Source organism: Arvicanthis niloticus, chromosome 7, assembly GCF_011762505.2.
Source record: "Arvicanthis niloticus isolate mArvNil1 chromosome 7, mArvNil1.pat.X, whole genome shotgun sequence".
NCBI lineage: Eukaryota > Metazoa > Chordata > Mammalia > Rodentia > Muridae > Arvicanthis > Arvicanthis niloticus.
The window spans coordinates 21,688,240-21,705,312 of NC_047664.1; the positions used below are offsets into that span (position 1 = coordinate 21,688,240).

Below are 17,073 nucleotides of genomic sequence, written 5' to 3' on the forward strand. Positions count from 1 at the left end.
TACATGCAGGCCTTTACACTTTTCACGCGGAGTCCCTGAAGGACAATTTGTGCTTTCCACCTCAGCCCTCTCCTATCAAAATCTGTTGTTTTCAAGCTGCCAGGATGGGCAACAGAGGGGCCAGAATCTTCTTACATTTTTGTTTGTTTATTTTCCGAACGTTCATCTGATGGTGGAGGAAGACGTTATTATCATACTACTTCTTATTATTTATTATACTACTTTAGGCTCCTCATACTGTTTTCTCAATATCCTAGAAGACATTATGATAAGGGAGGAAACTCTGTGGTAGGCAACTTGACTTGCCATGTCTCCAGAACAGCCCACAGTGGAGAATCTGCATTGTTTTCTAAATTGACCTGGTCCAAAAAGAAAGGGTTTAGTCTGTCTCCCTGAGCATGCAGAGCTCAAAGACAGCAAGACCAGCAGGGCCATGTGTCCTGTGTCCTTTTCAAGCTCAATGCCTCACTTCATTTCTGCGATAAAATATCCTGATGGTCTGGTTGGTATTCTGTAAACTTGAAACGAGCTAATGTTAGCTGGGAAGAGGAACCTCAGCTGAGAACAACGCCTCCACCAGATTGGCCTGTAGGCAAGTCTGTAGTATATTTTTGTGATGAACGGTTGATGTGGGTGGGCCAAGTCCACGGGAGAGGGAGGTGTAGGGGGGCAGTGCTGTTCCTGGGCAGGTAGTCCTGAGTGGTATAAAAAAGTATCGACTATACAACCCATGAGAAGCAAGACAGCATTCTTCCATCGCTTCTGCCTTAGTTCCTGCCTCTGGTTCCTGCACTGGGTTCCTGTATGACTTCCCTCAGTGACAGACTATGACCTGAGAGTTATAGGATTAAATAAACCCTTCCCTTCCCAAGTTGCGTTTGGCCATGGTGTTTTATTGAGGACAAAGACTTACTTGATCTTATGGTTCCAAGTTTTAGTCTATCACTGTGGGGAAAGGACAGCAGCAGGAGCTTGAGACAGCTGGTCACAGCACATCCACCCTCATGGGCAGAGAAAACGAACATGTACACATCTACCAACTTGCTTGCTTATGCTCTGCCTGATTTTTTTCCACTCTTTTAGAGTTTAGGACCTCCTGCATGGTGTTGCCCATAGATGGCTGGGATCTTCCCACAATCCCCCACAATCATGTCCACAGGGCAGTTTCGTGTAGATAATCAATCCATCATTGGAAACTCCTCCCGGGGAGTTTCTGGTAGTCAGGTTGACAGCTAACCATCATGACCCAGGCAGATTTGTCCATTTGTCTCCCTTTTGCCTTTCTTTCACTCTCTGCCTGCCTTCCAGTAATTTCTAACAGAACATACTCTTTGTCACACTTCTGCATCACAACAGCAAAAGGTTTACAAGAGCAGAAAAGAGTTAGACCACCGGTCTGCATGTCACTGGAATCCCGCTATTGTCCGAGTACAAGCAGGGACAATGTTCCTTCCTTCATTCAAGGCCACACTTTGTTTTCTGGGTCCAAATGTAGGGATATCTGGGCCTCCTTATTCCCAAATTCTTGGTAGTTGCCATCTTTCCAAATCTTCTCCCAGTTCCCTTTTCTAAGAGCTTAGGGACCAGCAAAGTGGCTCGGTGGATAAAGGAGCTGGTGACCAAGTCTGAAGACCTGAATTTGATCCCCAGAACCCACACGGTGGGATGGAGAGAACCAACTCCTTCAAGTTATCCTCTGACATATGCATATCCACACACACTAAATAAATGCAATATTTAAAACACATTCTCTAAGTACTTAAGTGCAGCCCTCATGAGCCATTTCTGGGGAGCAGACATCCTTGAAGTCCAAGTATAACCCAGATTCAAACTTCATTTCCTGATTGCTTAAACCTGTATAGTGATAAGAGGTGCACTAGATACACAGGCAGGGCAGAGCAAGGGATCAAAGAGTTGGAAAGAAGTAGGAAATGAGGGAAGGGGAGGGGGAGGGGGGGAGAGCGTGTGAGAGAATTCACAAAGGAAAAAAAGAAAAGAAAACCAAGATGGATTTAAAAACCTCCGGCCTGGTATGTATGTTTGTCTTTTACCTGCCCTCTGGGCTTTGACCATGTTGCTCCCTCTCAGCTTCTTTAGTTCTAAGTATACAACACGCCCAATATTGGTTGACAGAATTACCCCCTTGGTGGAGCCTTACCCTCCTGTGAGCTAATACTTGCTTTGCTGTACTGGTTGCTCTTTAGTCAGACTAGCAAATGAGATGATCGGTAATGAGATCTCACGTCAGTGACTAGGGACGGCACCACGTGTGGTGAGGTGAGCATTGTGTGAGGTGAGAGCTGCCGGCATGGATCAGATACACCTCCAAAGAAGCGTCTAGTCTGGCACTAGAGGTAACTGGTCAGTGTCAAAAATACCGAGTAGGTAAGGTACAAAGTTTGTGGTGTGCTGGAAGGTCAGATGACTTACTAGGCCACCACAGTGACGTCTACAGCACAAGCTTAGAAATGGTTCCACAGAGGAACAGCATGGGCTTAGAGAAGGGTTCAAAGCAGAGCTCTGTGAAGACTGAGAGGACTTGAGAGGGACGCATATGGCAATTGAACAAATCCAGTCTAAGGAACACGGCTAGTAGATGCTTCTAGAATTTTCTTGCATCTTTTATCACATGCCCGTCTCTTAAAACGTTGCATATGTAGTCTCTGAAAATATAACTTCATAACCAGCACTGCTCATAAGGACTGTGACAGTGGAATTGTGGCCTGGCATGTGTTTTAGCTAGTGTCTGTACTAAAGAGAGACTTTCATTGAACAATGCTTCTGGCAGTGTTTTAAAGAAAAGATTAAAGAAGCATGCTGCATGTGAACCATTCTGTCCAATTCTGCATGCAAAGCAGATGGCTGCTAAATGTTCCATTCCTGGTATTGTTTGTCTTATAAATGCTAAAGAGGAGTTGAAACGAAGGATTCCATTACATTAAAGGAAACTCTCTCCCCCCCATAACATATTCTCGACTAACCAGCAAGCTCCCTGCTCCCCGGAGAGATGCTCTTAAGAGCACACACATTCCAGAACAATTAGTTTTCCTCTGTTGCTACTAAGAGCCCTAAAAGCCATGGAAATCAATACACACAATAGTTTATCACTGACAGATTAACATTTTCTATTGATTTCTCCTGGAATAGGACTTTGTGTCCCCCACGGAGCTTTATTCTTTTAAGAGACAACTAGGCAGCAAAGCTTTGAGATACTTTGGCAGTGGTTTTTATGAAAAATAACAAGAAGCCCTGGAGAGTTTCAAGTCTCACTGACAGGCACAGGAGGGAATTGCGCTGGCCCACCTGTGCCCACAGTGCATCACTGTGCCCAGAAGCAGATGCTCTGTGTCTTGTCATACAACTGAGGACTACTGTCAGTTTGCAAGAGTCTGTTGGGCTCACTGTCCATCTCTCCTATCTGAAAACCATGATTAACTGGTCATGCAAACTTGCATGTTTGCCAGGCTGTCCTGGGAACTCCATTACAAGCAGGTTCTGGTTCTGAACTGTGGCTAACAGGTCCAGGCTGTTACCTGCTGTAGGACTTTGAGCTGGTTCTTTTCCCTGATAAGAGCAGGGAACTGCATGTGCAAAGGCCACTTGATGACAAGGAATCCTGATTGGATGTCTGGCCCTGTATCCTCATCCCTTCTGAGTGGATTTTGAAAGTTAAATCCTGACATCAATACCGTATTTTAAGTGTGTGTGGTGGTGGTGGGCACTGGTGCTTGAAGGACCAATCTAAAGGAGTCAGAACTCTTCAACAGTCCTTGATTATCTATGTGTAGCTCAGAGGCAATGTAGGGATGGGATAAGAGAAAGGAAATCGCAGGGGTATGTCTATTTATCCTATACCTTTAATTCCATACTATGATATTCAAAGCACAGAAAACATAAATTATGATACCAAAAAGAATACAGAAATAATCTATTTTATAAAGGCAGACATTGAAAGCATTCTACTGAGCCCCTTTATTTTTGTCAGAAATTTTTACTCCAAATGACCCCACATACAAGGGATGCGGCTGATCAGAATTTCCCAGCAGAACAACATTATCTGTCAGAGTTCTTTGTGTTTAAAGATACTTCTGGCAGTGATGTTCCTATTCCTGTGCAAGACTCTGGCAGAGAGCCCTACGATGTGACCTAATTTCTAAACAGCTTGTCCTTCTGGTGAGCTAGGATTCCTAAAACTTGCTGCATTTCACGACTTGAACTATAGAATTCTATAGATGGTGGGGAAAGAGTTGGAAAGGCAAAAGAGATTTCTACCTGGATTACTTTGTGTTTCTTTCTGGGGATAACAGCCTCTGCCTGTTATTAGAAAGGATGCTACAGAAACCAGAACATTAACCTTGCTTTCTAGGAGAAGGGCTCTTGAGAGCCTGGAAGTGGGAATCATTAGGTGATTTCCTGTTGACTCTAAGACACATCTTGTATATTTATAGTCAAGCTGCCCTGACAGGAGTGGGCAATGTTTATGTATGGACCTGTCTAATCACCCTGAGTGGTTCTTGAAAGTCAAATTATAACATTGCATTTTGCTTAAAAGGGAAGGGTGCTTCATAGAGAGGACACTTAGTAACCTCTTAAGGGATCATTGTGCATCAATCAGATGACAGATGCATTCGGCTTTCACGATGTAGGAGTGTGAAGAAGAATGTGGGGTCGCTGTGGAGCCATGAAGGACATAGAGCAAGTGGTCTTAGAGCAAGAAGGGGAAGTTCCAGAAAAAAATGATCTCAACCATCACGAGAAGAAAGGAAACAGAAATGAAAAGTGACAGTCTTCAATTCTTAGAAGCAGTTCTGATTCAGACACAACACATTGCATAGGTCGGCAGGGCCTTTGAGCCTTGCCGTGCTGGTAAGCTGTCCCCATGTTCTGTCTTGCAGCTTCCTGTGTATGAAATACACACGTTATCTAATGAATCCCCATGTTACAGGAATGAAAGCTAAAGCTAATAGACAGCAGAGCAGAGTTAAGCACTGGCACTCAGACACCGTGCACATTGCCTTTTTGTTGCTCAGACTTTCACAAATCCAAAAAGGATGAATATTCTACTTCTCTGCCTACCTTTTGGAGGGAAGAGATCCCCAAAGAGATCTGTGGCCTGTTTTGTTTTTTAAATCTTGTATATAGCACTTGATCCCAATAAAGAAAGAGGCTGTAAATGGTGTCATAATTTAGTGTAGAGTTTTAGACATGAGACATGCAGTGTCCTCCTCTTCTTCCCTCACTCAGCATCCCTGGCTACGCATGGACATCGTCCCCTGCCGGGCTCTAGCCTGTCCACTCTGTCCAGATCAAGCTGCTAAAAGCAGCAACCACACTGAGGGCGGCCATCAGCACTAGGACTTCCATTCCTGTCTCCCAAGCTGTAGTCCTGGGAATCTAGGGAAGTGCTAGACTACAGACTTCCCCTCATTTCTTCCCACAAACTTTCCCACACCCACATGACAGAGTTCCTCTGTGACTCGAGTTCTATATTAAAAACCCTCCTGCCTGGATGAGCCCATGACACTGCTCTCACCCTTGGCAGCAATATGGAAGGGTTTGTGAGTTTGCCTATCTGCAACCTACCTGTGTGTGCTCTTCCTTAGGGTCTTCTCTGTGCTTAGTCACTGCCTCCTCTTCTTCTTCCTCTTCTTCCTTCTCCTCCTCTTCCTCTTTTTCTATCACCACTTCCTCCTCATCTCCTCCTCTCTTCCTCCTCCTCTTCCTCTTCTTCCTCCTCCTCCTCCCCCTCCTTTTTTAATTTGAGGTAGTGTCTCATTATATAGCCTGGGTTGGCCTCAGACACACTGTGTAGCCCAGGCTGGCCTTGAACTCATAATTCTCCTGCCTCAGCCTCTGAGGCCAAAGTGGAGGTGCATTACACCACAAGCAACAGACTTGAATTTTTATATAATTTTGGATAAAGTAGAACATTTCTGAATATTTTAGAGGCAAAATGAATGGGTATCCATAAAACAATGCCAGTATGTATCAACAACTGGGATCCACTGTTTAAGGGTTCCTGTGGTCAATGTAATATTTTCTTCATGTGACCTCTATTTTGAGTTAGGACCAAGGCATGCTTGTACAGGTCCACATGTATAGATGTGTATGCATGTAGACATAAACAAATGTACACATGGATAATTGGAAATACTTTGTACTTAACTATGACTTTTGTTCTAATTAAGTTACAATTTACAAACATACAATTGTGTAATTGGGGAAATTCTAAACAGTGGCATCGTCATAGGACATTAAGGAATCCTCTGGGTTGGGTGAGTTGTCAGCTTCAGTGGATTAATCACCATAGCTTGAAGGAATTTTAGTTCTACTAGAAAGAGAATGGCCATTGATTAGTCATGCCTGAACAGCTAGGGAGCATGGTGAACTCTCAGACTGGGTTAGATTCTTTTCCAGTGGAACAATGTCTTCTGCGATATCCTTGACAGCTAAATTCTACCCACTGTGAAAATTCCTTTGAGTCATTGTGAGTTTATTGTGTTTCAAGAATGCTCAATGCATGCTAAACACCTCTTCTATGTGTTGAATCGCAAATTGATCTCCTAATAACCACTAATCACTGTTCTAATCCTATTGTTTGGAGCTATGTAGATCAAGTTTATGTCATACTCCACATCAAATCTCTTCAACATCAGAAGATAGTCATTATGTATCATCTCCTAGATATAAAAAATATGTCTTCCAAGTATTAGATATTATTGTTAGGGGTTTTGAACCATTCTGAATGTTACATAACTTTCCCTTTGCTTGTTCTCTTTATAGCCTATATATTCTACAATGTAGAATTCAGCTGTCAAGGAAAGCACAGAAGACATTGTTCCACTGAAAGAGAATCTAGCTCAATCTGAGAATTCACCGTGTTCCCTAGCTGTTCAGGCATGACTACTCAATGGCCACTAACCAGAAAGGGTCAGGAAATGTTCAAATAGGATCTGATCAACTAGAGTTAATTGAGATAGAGTTAATTGTTTGGGGCTTATACACATCAACTATCTTACTAAGAATCCAGTTTGCACCTGAAATATGTTTTTTAGCTATGATATGTTAATCTTTCAGTAAATTAAATTTTTAGCTCTTTTCTTTCCTAATTTATATTTGAATTAAAAAATATTTTCTGTGTGTGAGTGTTTTGCCTGCGTGTTTATATGTGAATGCCTGGTACTTGTGGGAAGCTAGAGGCAGGCATTTGATTGGCTGGAAGTGGGGTTATGTACAGTTGTAAGCTGCTATGTGGGTGCTGGCAATTGAGCCCAGGTCCTTCTGAAGAGCAATAAGTGCTCTTAACGGCTGAGCCATCATCGCTCCAGCCTGACTCCTCCTTACACCACCTCTGTACATTCTTATTGGTTCTACATCTTTTCTTTTTTTTTTTTAAACCTAGTTTCTTGCTTAACTATCCCATCTGGAATTCTTCTAGGAATCAATGGTGAACTTGGCAATAACTTCTAGAGCTCACATTACTGGAACATTCGTCTATGCCCCTTGTCTGACTTTGGCCCCACTTGCAGTAACATCTCAGCGGCTGCTCAGAGGTGTGTATCTGTTCTGGGACTGCTGTGGGTGGGGAAGCTAACTGTATCCATACCGCAGCCTTCACTGGTCTTTAGTTTTCCTTTTATAATGTAATTTCTTTCATTTCTAATTTGCAGGCACGATGCAGAGCCTCTCTCTTAGTGGAAGAACTAATGGAGTAGGCGCACTAAGAAAGTTTCCAGTAATTTCTGTTAAGTGAATTCGAAAGTGAACTCTTCCGACGACAGTAACAACAGAAAATAGTGGCTCTGCCTCCCCAAAGCCTGCCTTGTGCCTCAAACCAGTGAAATGCACTTACTCTGGATTCATGTTATTAGTGCTGGGAAATCTCTCCATCAGTCAAAATCAAGAAAACAAAATACAAGTATTAATATATGGTCCCTCTGGTTGCTTCTTTGACAGTTTTAAAAATGGATAGTCTGTAACATGGACTGACGGCAATGATTCAACAGTGTGTCAGGTGGATCGGAGTCTGCAGAAGTTGAAATACATGTCTAGCAACATGTGTGAGCTATAAAGACAGCACAAAGCCTAGTGAGTAGCCCGTCTGTTTTTCGTGATTTTGCACACAAGGGGCAGGGAGTGCCCTTCATAAATGGGGACCCTCGGCTTAGCAGCTGCAGACTTCACTCTCTAAGCCCACAGTGTGTGCTCTTCTATTAGTCACCAAAGATGAGCTTCTGCCTTTTTTCTAACTCCCTGTCAGAAGACTCTTAGGTCTTTGAACCCTTGGCAGGGGTGTCCAACCTTTTGGAACCGACAGACCATCTTGTTATTTGCAAAATTCAGGCATCAGAACACAAAACCAAAATTAAACAAAACGGAAGGAAATCACTTTTAAAAATTCAAAATGTTCACAATTTTGTGTTGGGCAGTATTTATAGCCTTCATAGCCCTGGTTAGGTGGCAGACTGCAGTCAGGACCTGCCCAGCCAAGTGGCTTTGGGGCAGTCATGGCTATTCATCAGAGAGTGGGGACCTGCCTGGCAGTGAGTTTCTGGCAAAGTGCTCCACAGTTCTTGCTTTGTGAACTCTGCTGACTCCAGACATCCTCCCTGTTGCCAGATGGGAGGGCCCTCACTGACCAAGCGCTTGGAAGCTTCTTGACTTAGTGCCTAGGGGCTGCAGTTGAAGAGACTTCAAACCTCACTTCCACCCACCAGCCAGCGCAAGGCAAATCCCACCCAGAAAACTCAGACATCTCTTCTCTCTGAGTTTGTTCAATTAAAAGAAAGAAATGTGCCTGAGTGCATAATTGGAGGTCTTCTCTCCTTTGGTGGCACCTCCAGCTTTGCAAGTCTCCCTTCTCTTGTGATCACAACTGTTGTCTTTATCCCTGCCCCCAACTCACCCCATTCTTTATTTAGTATAGCACAGTAATTAAAAGCTAGACATTTGAATTCAGAGTCTGCCTTGCCCACTTTAGAAGCTTCGTGAACGTGGCACAATTACCCTCTGCTTCTTCATCTGTTGTACCACCGGCCACTTGGATTTGGTCTGAAAAGGAAATGAGTCTCAACAAAAATGCCTAACTCTGCCCCACAGGCAGCAAAGCATTTAGTAAATGCTCGGTGATTGAACCCAGGGCCTAGGTACATGCTAGACAAGAATTCTACCACCAAGCTACAGCTTCATCTTCCTTCTTATTAGTTTATATTTTGAATGGACAAAACCTGGCCCCGAACGGGGGAATGTGACAGTGGAAATCATCTGGGGCACATACTACTGAAAGTGGAGTCCCATCAGAAGTCGAAGGACCAATAAATGGTACCCACCAAATCAAGGAGAAAGGCTGGACCCAGAGAGAAAGCAGAGGGGGTCCAGCTGTGGAGCTGGGATGCTGTCACAGTGAGGAACATGGGCCCTGGGCTGCAGTACCACCATCCACTTTTTAATTTGCTTTTAGGCTCGCCCAAGATCCTAGTCTGCACTTTACTGATTCTGGAAGCAGTAAGAACCCCAGGCTGGTTCTGAATTCGAGAATGCTGTTTACTTGAGCCCTAAGCTGTGTTGCTGACCACACTCCCTGCCCTTCTTGCTCCCACCCTCACTATCCTGTGATCTGACATCTTACGCTCATCATGATGTCACACACTTGCCTTGCCCAGCCCCTCTAGGTGGTCAGTTGGTTTTACCTTTACCTTGTCTGTCTCTCCTGACACTGACTGCCTCCATCTCTCCACAACACATGTTAACCCCTGGGTTCCCACTGGTCTCTAGATCTCTCTCTTTACAACTTCCTAAAGCATGCTCGTTGCAGAGGGAGGAGTAAACCCTGGGCTCACGAGTTCATTTCCTCTTCCTGAACAGCTGTGAAGGCATGTCCTAGTTTCCTTTGCTGTTAGCTTGGGACAATGATCCAAGGTTTTTTTTGTTTTTTGTTTTTTTAACTAAATTTATTTTTTTTCTTCTATCCACAGCAAACACCAGAGAAACTTTGAGCCAAAAATAAATGCTGACTTTCTACAAACAGTATATGGTTTTGTTGTTAGATGTGTAGCATTAGGCCAAGCTACTTAAAGCTGGTATGTGATTCCTTCACTGCTCATCAAGGTCAAGACTTGGGTTCTCTAAAGCCAAGCTTCAAGATATCTCTTCAAGATAGCCCCCTTTCAAAGGAACGTATGCTTCATCCTGCTAGCCTGAGTTACCCACAATTCTTTCATCTCCGCCTGAACCATGGCCAAGCTGATGACAACTTCGAGGTTCATCTGAGGTTGTGGGGCTCTAATTTCTTTCAGATTTCCTTTAGGATTATTTTTTTTTTAGCACAGTGGATCTGCCTGGTTCTCAGTTGCTAGATGAGTTCTGAGTAATTTTTTAACCCATGGGACACACTAAAACAGTAAATGTAGTGGGTCTTTTTGCATTGTGTTAGCTGACTTTCAGTTCTTTCCCAGGGACCTAAGAAATAGTCCCATGAGGAAGAAAATTCACAGTTACTATATGAGGGTTTCCTAACAGTGTGTGACTATAGGCAGGCCTCTTGGGACAACCTTCAACACAGTGACCCAAATTCTGCACAACTCTGACTCTGAGCTGCAGGAAGGAACTGACTGGACCCCTAGTTTCTCTTGCAGGAAAACTTACCAGTTGGTATGGTTTCTGCTGTGGTTGTTCATTTTTAAAAATTTGTTTTCTTTGATTTTTTTTCTGTATGCCTTCCCCCATCCTAACTAATGATTCATCTACTATTTTCCTTTCACTTTGGTGTCTCTATGATCGATTGCTTAAGTCTCTAGGAATCACTCCCTGCCTTCCTACCTTGTTGCAAATTGCTACTATCCTCAGAGTCTCCTCTCTGTGCTTATAAAACTGTGCTCAGGTCCTTGCTTGCAGAAGAAACTCAGCACTGCTTGGGACAAGCATTCTCAGAGGGGACGAGCAACAGGGGAGACCGCCTTAATGTGCAAGGTGAGTTTGAAAATGGGACGTCTGGCAGAGATGTCCAGAGCATTTGACTAGAAAGAAGGAAAAGTTGGGAGGTGAAAGGATCTGTAAGCATCACTGAAGAGAAAGCAGAGGAAACCCAGCCCCTTTGAGTAAATTGCTTTACAGGGTCCTTTGCCCCAGGCCATCCAAGATTTCACTTAAAATCTAAGAACAATGGCAGGACTGATTTGTTGATCCCACATTTGCAAATGTGAAATTTAATTTAGGAAAAAAAATAGGATATTGTACAATCAGAGCTGTTTCTGTAAGCTGAAAAATACCTTCGAGGGTGGAATTTCTTGCCTTTATTATTGAAAAAACTTTTTTGATGGTGTTAAAGGAAACCACAGGTTAGAAAACCCTTTTAAAGCATACCCTGGCTTTCCTTAACCTGGACTCTTCTGACTCACAGCAACCTGAAGGAGTTAGAAAGTGGTAGGATGCCAGGTTCATTGTAGAGGTAATTCTTATGTTTTCTAAATGGTTGGTTGTTGCTGCTACTCAAATATCATTATGCAGCCATAATCAGTTGATGGTAACTGGTCTGTATTTCTGACTGTCAGATTATCTATGGTGTGTGTTCTATACTGGTACTATCTGAAATCTGCAGTCTCCAGTGTCAGAGGCCCAGTGCTGCAAGAATCAGTCATTTGGAAATGTAACTCCCAGTGCAGTGCGGTCAATGTGAGAGGGAATGACCCCCACAGAAGCCCACAGATACAGATATTATCAACTCTCACATTCTCAAACAAATTCCAGTGCTGGCTTACTGTAGATTTGGGTTGGAAGAGAACCCTTCCTAATTGCAAATCATACCTTTAGGTACAGACATCATAAAGTAACATACTTGTCTCTTTTTAAAAGTCTTTCAGCAAATTTAAGAATATATTACATCTGCTCTCGGTCTTGGGACCCATTATAAAAATGCAGTCTACGTGCTTTATGCTAAACAATCAGGCAGTATGCAGCACATACAGTGAGGAGAAGGGGACTACTTGTTCTAGGTCAAGGCCATCTCTCCAGGGTGACATTTCTTTGTCAGTGGCTGGACAGTGTTTTCTCATACAGATGAACACATCCTTGAGACCAGCGGCCGAATGCTCTGCTTGTGTTTACCTTCCTGCCGCCTCTGACACTCTGCTTTCCTCAGAGGAATAGCTAGAACCAACATCTTGTTTGTCGTTTCATTCCCAAACACCAATTAACGACCAGCTAAAATCACATCTTTTCCACAGACTCTACGAAATGATTGTTTTGACTTTATAGATGAGAAAAATGAGTCTGGGAGCAGTTACACTGATGAAGGTCTAGTCAGAGAGTGCTGAGGTTTGATCTGAAGCCAGGGCTATTCCCCCCTCCCACTCCCCCGTACCCTACCCCTAGCTCATGCTCTCTCCATGAGAACTTGTGGTGTACACTGACAATCCTTCCTTCTCAGCATCTCACTTGAATTTGGAACTTTCTACGTCCTGAACCAGCCCACAGAGACTGAGAAATTCACTTCAAGTTTATTCAAGTGTAAAGTGAAGGAACTGAAAAATCTCTGGGTCCAGACTTCAAATTCCACTTATCTTGAGTTTTGCTTCTCAGTGTCTCATCTCATCAGTGGCGGCCCAGATCAGTGGTGGCACCTGGCTGTTTGTCTAGACTCTTGTCTTTGCTGTGACTGTGTTCATCAGGTACCATGATGTTACTTAACAAGAGTATGTGTCTCCGGCTCTCCAAACATGAAGGACGTGTGTGAAGGATGGCATGCTCTCTGGAGGGCATGTGTGGGCTTAGCTAATTAGATGCTGGATTTCACCTGAGAACGTTGTGTAACTTTCTCTGGGAAGAGACTGCATGTATTTACCCCAGACAGGGCACCGACAGAACAAGCAAATGATTACACTCAAGCCCAGCTTAATGAACCAGTAAGCTTATTGGGGTTACTTTCAGAACATGGGTGATGCAAAGCCCCGCCCCTGACTCCCCCAGAAGCTACAGCCCTGCTTGACTTGCTGGCAGCTTAGGGCTGGTAGATAGGAAGAATATTCTTCCTAGCAACTGCTTACTGCTTTTATAACATTAGGGAAGGGGCTTGTGAATTTTGTAAATATCAGAAGTTTTCTGATCCTTTTTAGATTTTTTTTCCTCTGAGCCCAGCAACACCATCTCTTCCTTCCAAGAGTGAATATTTCAATCTGGAAGGACAGCTAAAGGACACTGAGTTCTGAAGCACAGTAACTCAGCAGTTAACATTAAGTGCCTGCAGTGGATATAACCCAGGGTCTGGGGCAGGTATGGGGTATCTGAGCTGTGGTTGCATGTTCTATACATCTTCTTAATGTGCCTCACCACACACCTGTATTTCTCTCACTCACAAGGACTCCAGCATGCTCCCTGACCTACCTACCTACTATGCTCACAGTCAAGCATGGCCATGTGCCTCTCTGGCTCTAGGACATGCTGCTAGAATTTAACCCATTCTAAAAAGTGCCTCATGCTGTCCTACTAAGCTGCTAGCATTTCACTCCGTAGGCTGACGTGGACCATGATCACACATGGAATATATGGGTAGCTTGGACAAGCAGACGTTTAATATTTTTTTTTATTTCAAATCCAGTGCCCACTTAGATTTACATCTTCCAAGTGGTCACGATGACAGAACATTATCTCCCAACACTTGTTGGAGTCTGAGATCTAGCATTTCTCCAGTTCCCAAGTCTGATCTTCCTTGGTCTGATCCATGAGATAAATCCATGCTGGACAATGGTGGCGCACGCCTTTAATCCCAGCACTTGGGAGGCAGAGGCAGGCGGATTTCTGAGTTCAAGGCCAGCCTGGTCTACAGAGTGAGTTCTAGGACAGCCAGGGCTACACAGAGAAACCCTGTCTCAGGAAAAAAAAAAATCCATGCTGGGAATAAATCCAAGATCCAGTTTAACTGTTTGGAACCTAGAGGTAAAATTTTACTGTGTTCTATTGAGCCTGTTTTCTTATGTTCTGTTTTTCTCCCCCAACCCCTCTTCCACATCATCATCATCATCATCATCATCATCATCATCATTTTCTTGTCTTTGCTTTTTAACACTGGATGGTGTCATTTCTTGTGACTGATAGAGGAAGGCACTCTAGTGTGACCAAAAGCCTGAGACAGTTTGAGCTACATGTGTTAGTGTCCCTAATGTGTCAGCTGCTCCATGTCTCAGTGAATCAGCCGATTCTGTCAATTCTTGTCTTTCTTCTTCTCCAAGAATGAAGTAGACAGGCAGTGAATGGTGAGCAAATGAGGACTTTAATTCACTACACAAGAGGGTGATAGAAAATACAACGTCTGAACTTGCCATCAACACTGGGTCACCAACCCAGAATGTCATGGCTCTGGGATGGTAATGAGATGTCAAGCAAGAGTGGACCCCAAAGATCAGGTCTGTAGAGCACAGGCCCCTGATGATGGTAGAAGTAGCAGAGGCAGCGGCCATGGGGTCAGCAGGTGAACAATTTTTTTTTAGCAATTAGGTCTTCCTCTAGTGAATGAGAGTGACTCTCCTGTGTGTTAGGGGGTCAGGGGATGGAAAAATTGCTTCTATACTTCTGGTATCATTTCTGAAAATCAGAGCTCATGGAATACATTTCTGAGACAAGTTTTTATCCATTGTGTTTTTTAACAAAATAATTGTTATATTTTATTTTTACGAGTATGGGTGTTTAGCCTACATGTATGTATGTGCATCCAGTTGCTAACAGGGGTCATGAAGGCCAGGTGTCAAATCCCCATGGGATTGGAGTTACAAATGATTTTGAGCTGCCCCCTGGGTTCTGGGAATCGAACCTGGAACCAGGGTTCTGAACTGCTCAGCGACCTCTCTAGCCTCCACCATGTTTTGTATTTTTATTTATTTTTTTTTCCAGGATCTTTTGACCTCTCATAGTCCTACTATACAGCCCTAAACTTATGTCATAGCTATTGAGTTAATTTATCAGGAACCTGGAGAGATAGCTTATTGAGTAAGAATGCTTGATTTACAAGCATGAGAACCCCACTTTGAATCTTCAGCAGCCATGCAAAAAGCTGGCATGACTGCATGCCCTGATTCTCCAAGTTAGGAGATGAAGACAGATGGATCCCGAGGCTTCTCAGGCCAGGCAGCCTAGCATAAAAGGTGAGCTTCCAATTTAGTGAGCCTTGTGTCAGGGAGAGAGCAATAAAGACAGACACTTGGGATTCTCCTCTAGCCTATGCATGCACAGACAACAGGCTCACAAGCATGGACCGCACACACATGCAGGGACACTCACCTGACAGCACCTAGGTCAGAAAGTTAAAGGCCAGGAGGAAAGGTTTGGCAGGGTGGGCATTGATTAGCGTTTTCCAAGACAAGGGTTACTTTTAGAATGAGGAAGGTGAAAGATCTCATCCTGCAGGGACTGGCCTTAAACTCTGCAAGTAAACAACTCAATGCCTTCAGGAAATCCTTGAAACTGACCAGATTCACTCAGGCTCCTTCCCTGAGCATATGCCAGCAGTAAGGACCACTGAGAGATACTTTGAGACAAGCTAAGCTGCCTCCAAGAGGCTCAGACCAGCTGAGCGATCTGCCAGTGAGTCCTCCAGGTTTCCAGCTTTTGTGAGATGTCACTGGTACTAGGGTGGGCTTTGGTGATGCAGCTGTCATTGAGTCATGTCTGCACCTATAAGAAACCCCTCACCCATATTTCTGTAAATAACCCCAACAAAACTCAAATTGGACTTGGATGGTATCTGTGCTTTGCCTGTGGTCGGTTTTCTATCCATGTGAGTAGACATTTGTTCATGTCTCCCCAAAAATAGTGTCACACAATAGAGGTCAGGGCAGTCACATTGACATAACCTTTAAAAATGCTTACTAATGTGGAAAACTTGAGCTTTTTTCTTGGGAGTATAACAGAGAGGGGCCACCATTGATTTGCAGGACTCTCCGTCACTACTTCAAATCCCTCCAGAATTGGAAGGGTTAACTTATGCAATTTAAGTAATGAAGACTATTTGCTTCCATTGGGCAAGATGTGGCTACTTCCAGATGCTTCCTCCTAAAACTTCTTTCAATTTTGATTGAAGCAAAATAAAGAAATACTGAAGCAAGCCTGAAACTAAATAAAAAGGCAGTTCTGTGTCAATTTTGAAGTTACTGGCTTTGTGGCCTTTGGAGTAGAGGTCCTGATCTCAGGCCTGGGTAAAATATCGTGCAGCATGTTTCTTAGAAAAGTTTCAAGCTTTCATCATTAGTAGGAATAATAAAAGGTCGTTTCTAAGTACTTTTGGTTTCTTAATTCCTATGAGACGAAACGGGCCATTTGATGACTTGACTGGCAAAATAGAGTGGGGACTGATTTTAATTTTAATTATGAAATTAGCTTAAAAATCCAACCATGACTTAATGCTCAATACAATTGGAAACATTGACTCCATTGTCTAATAGAGAGACAGATGAATGTATGTGCAAAGATTTAGCGAGAGGTTGATGCTGTCCCCAAGTGAAAACCGACCTAAATGTCTGTCCCCTACTAGGAACATCGTTAATAGAGGCACATAAACACAATAGAATTCCACGAGCTGCTGGAAGCCATGCTGCAGAAAGCATCGAATGGCAAACTCGGATGACAAGAGATGCGGCTGCCCAGTAGTATAGGCAGCATCGTATTGTAACCCTCTAAGGAGCCCAGCACTCCGAGAAGCTGAGCGAAAGTACACATTTATATCCAGCCTCCTGTGTACCTCAGCTCCTGTCCCTGGCTACTGTTTGCAGGTATGCAATAGGAATGCAGCTCTCTTACCCAGGATAGTCTTAGCTCTTCAGAGTTCACCAATTGAACTCGAGTTTTCCTCTGGTCTACGAGTTAAGTAAATATGATTCTGAATTTGGAAACAGTCCCCTAAGTTTTATGTAAACAAAAAAGCCTCACATACAACTGTAAGGTGAGATTTAGATTTGGACAGAGTTTCTTGGTGTTCTGCAAGGTCACTCTTCCGCTCATTCCTATGTGTATTCCATCGTACACATCCTGGCATGGAGCAGGCAAACATGTTCATGCTGGCCGCTATGCTCACTCACAGGCATTGGTTTC

At 43.6% G+C, this 17,073-nt stretch overlaps 1 long non-coding RNA gene across 1 annotated transcript; it reads left to right on the plus strand.

Moving 5' to 3' along the window:
* Positions 1–4,670: 4,670 nt before the first annotated feature.
* On the plus strand, positions 4,671–9,915 carry LOC143442947 (uncharacterized). Its single transcript, XR_013111573.1, has 3 exons — positions 4,671–4,866; positions 7,439–7,553; positions 7,671–9,915. It is a non-coding gene; the product is annotated as an uncharacterized LOC143442947 (long non-coding RNA).
* The last annotated feature ends 7,158 nt before the right edge of the window (positions 9,916–17,073 follow it).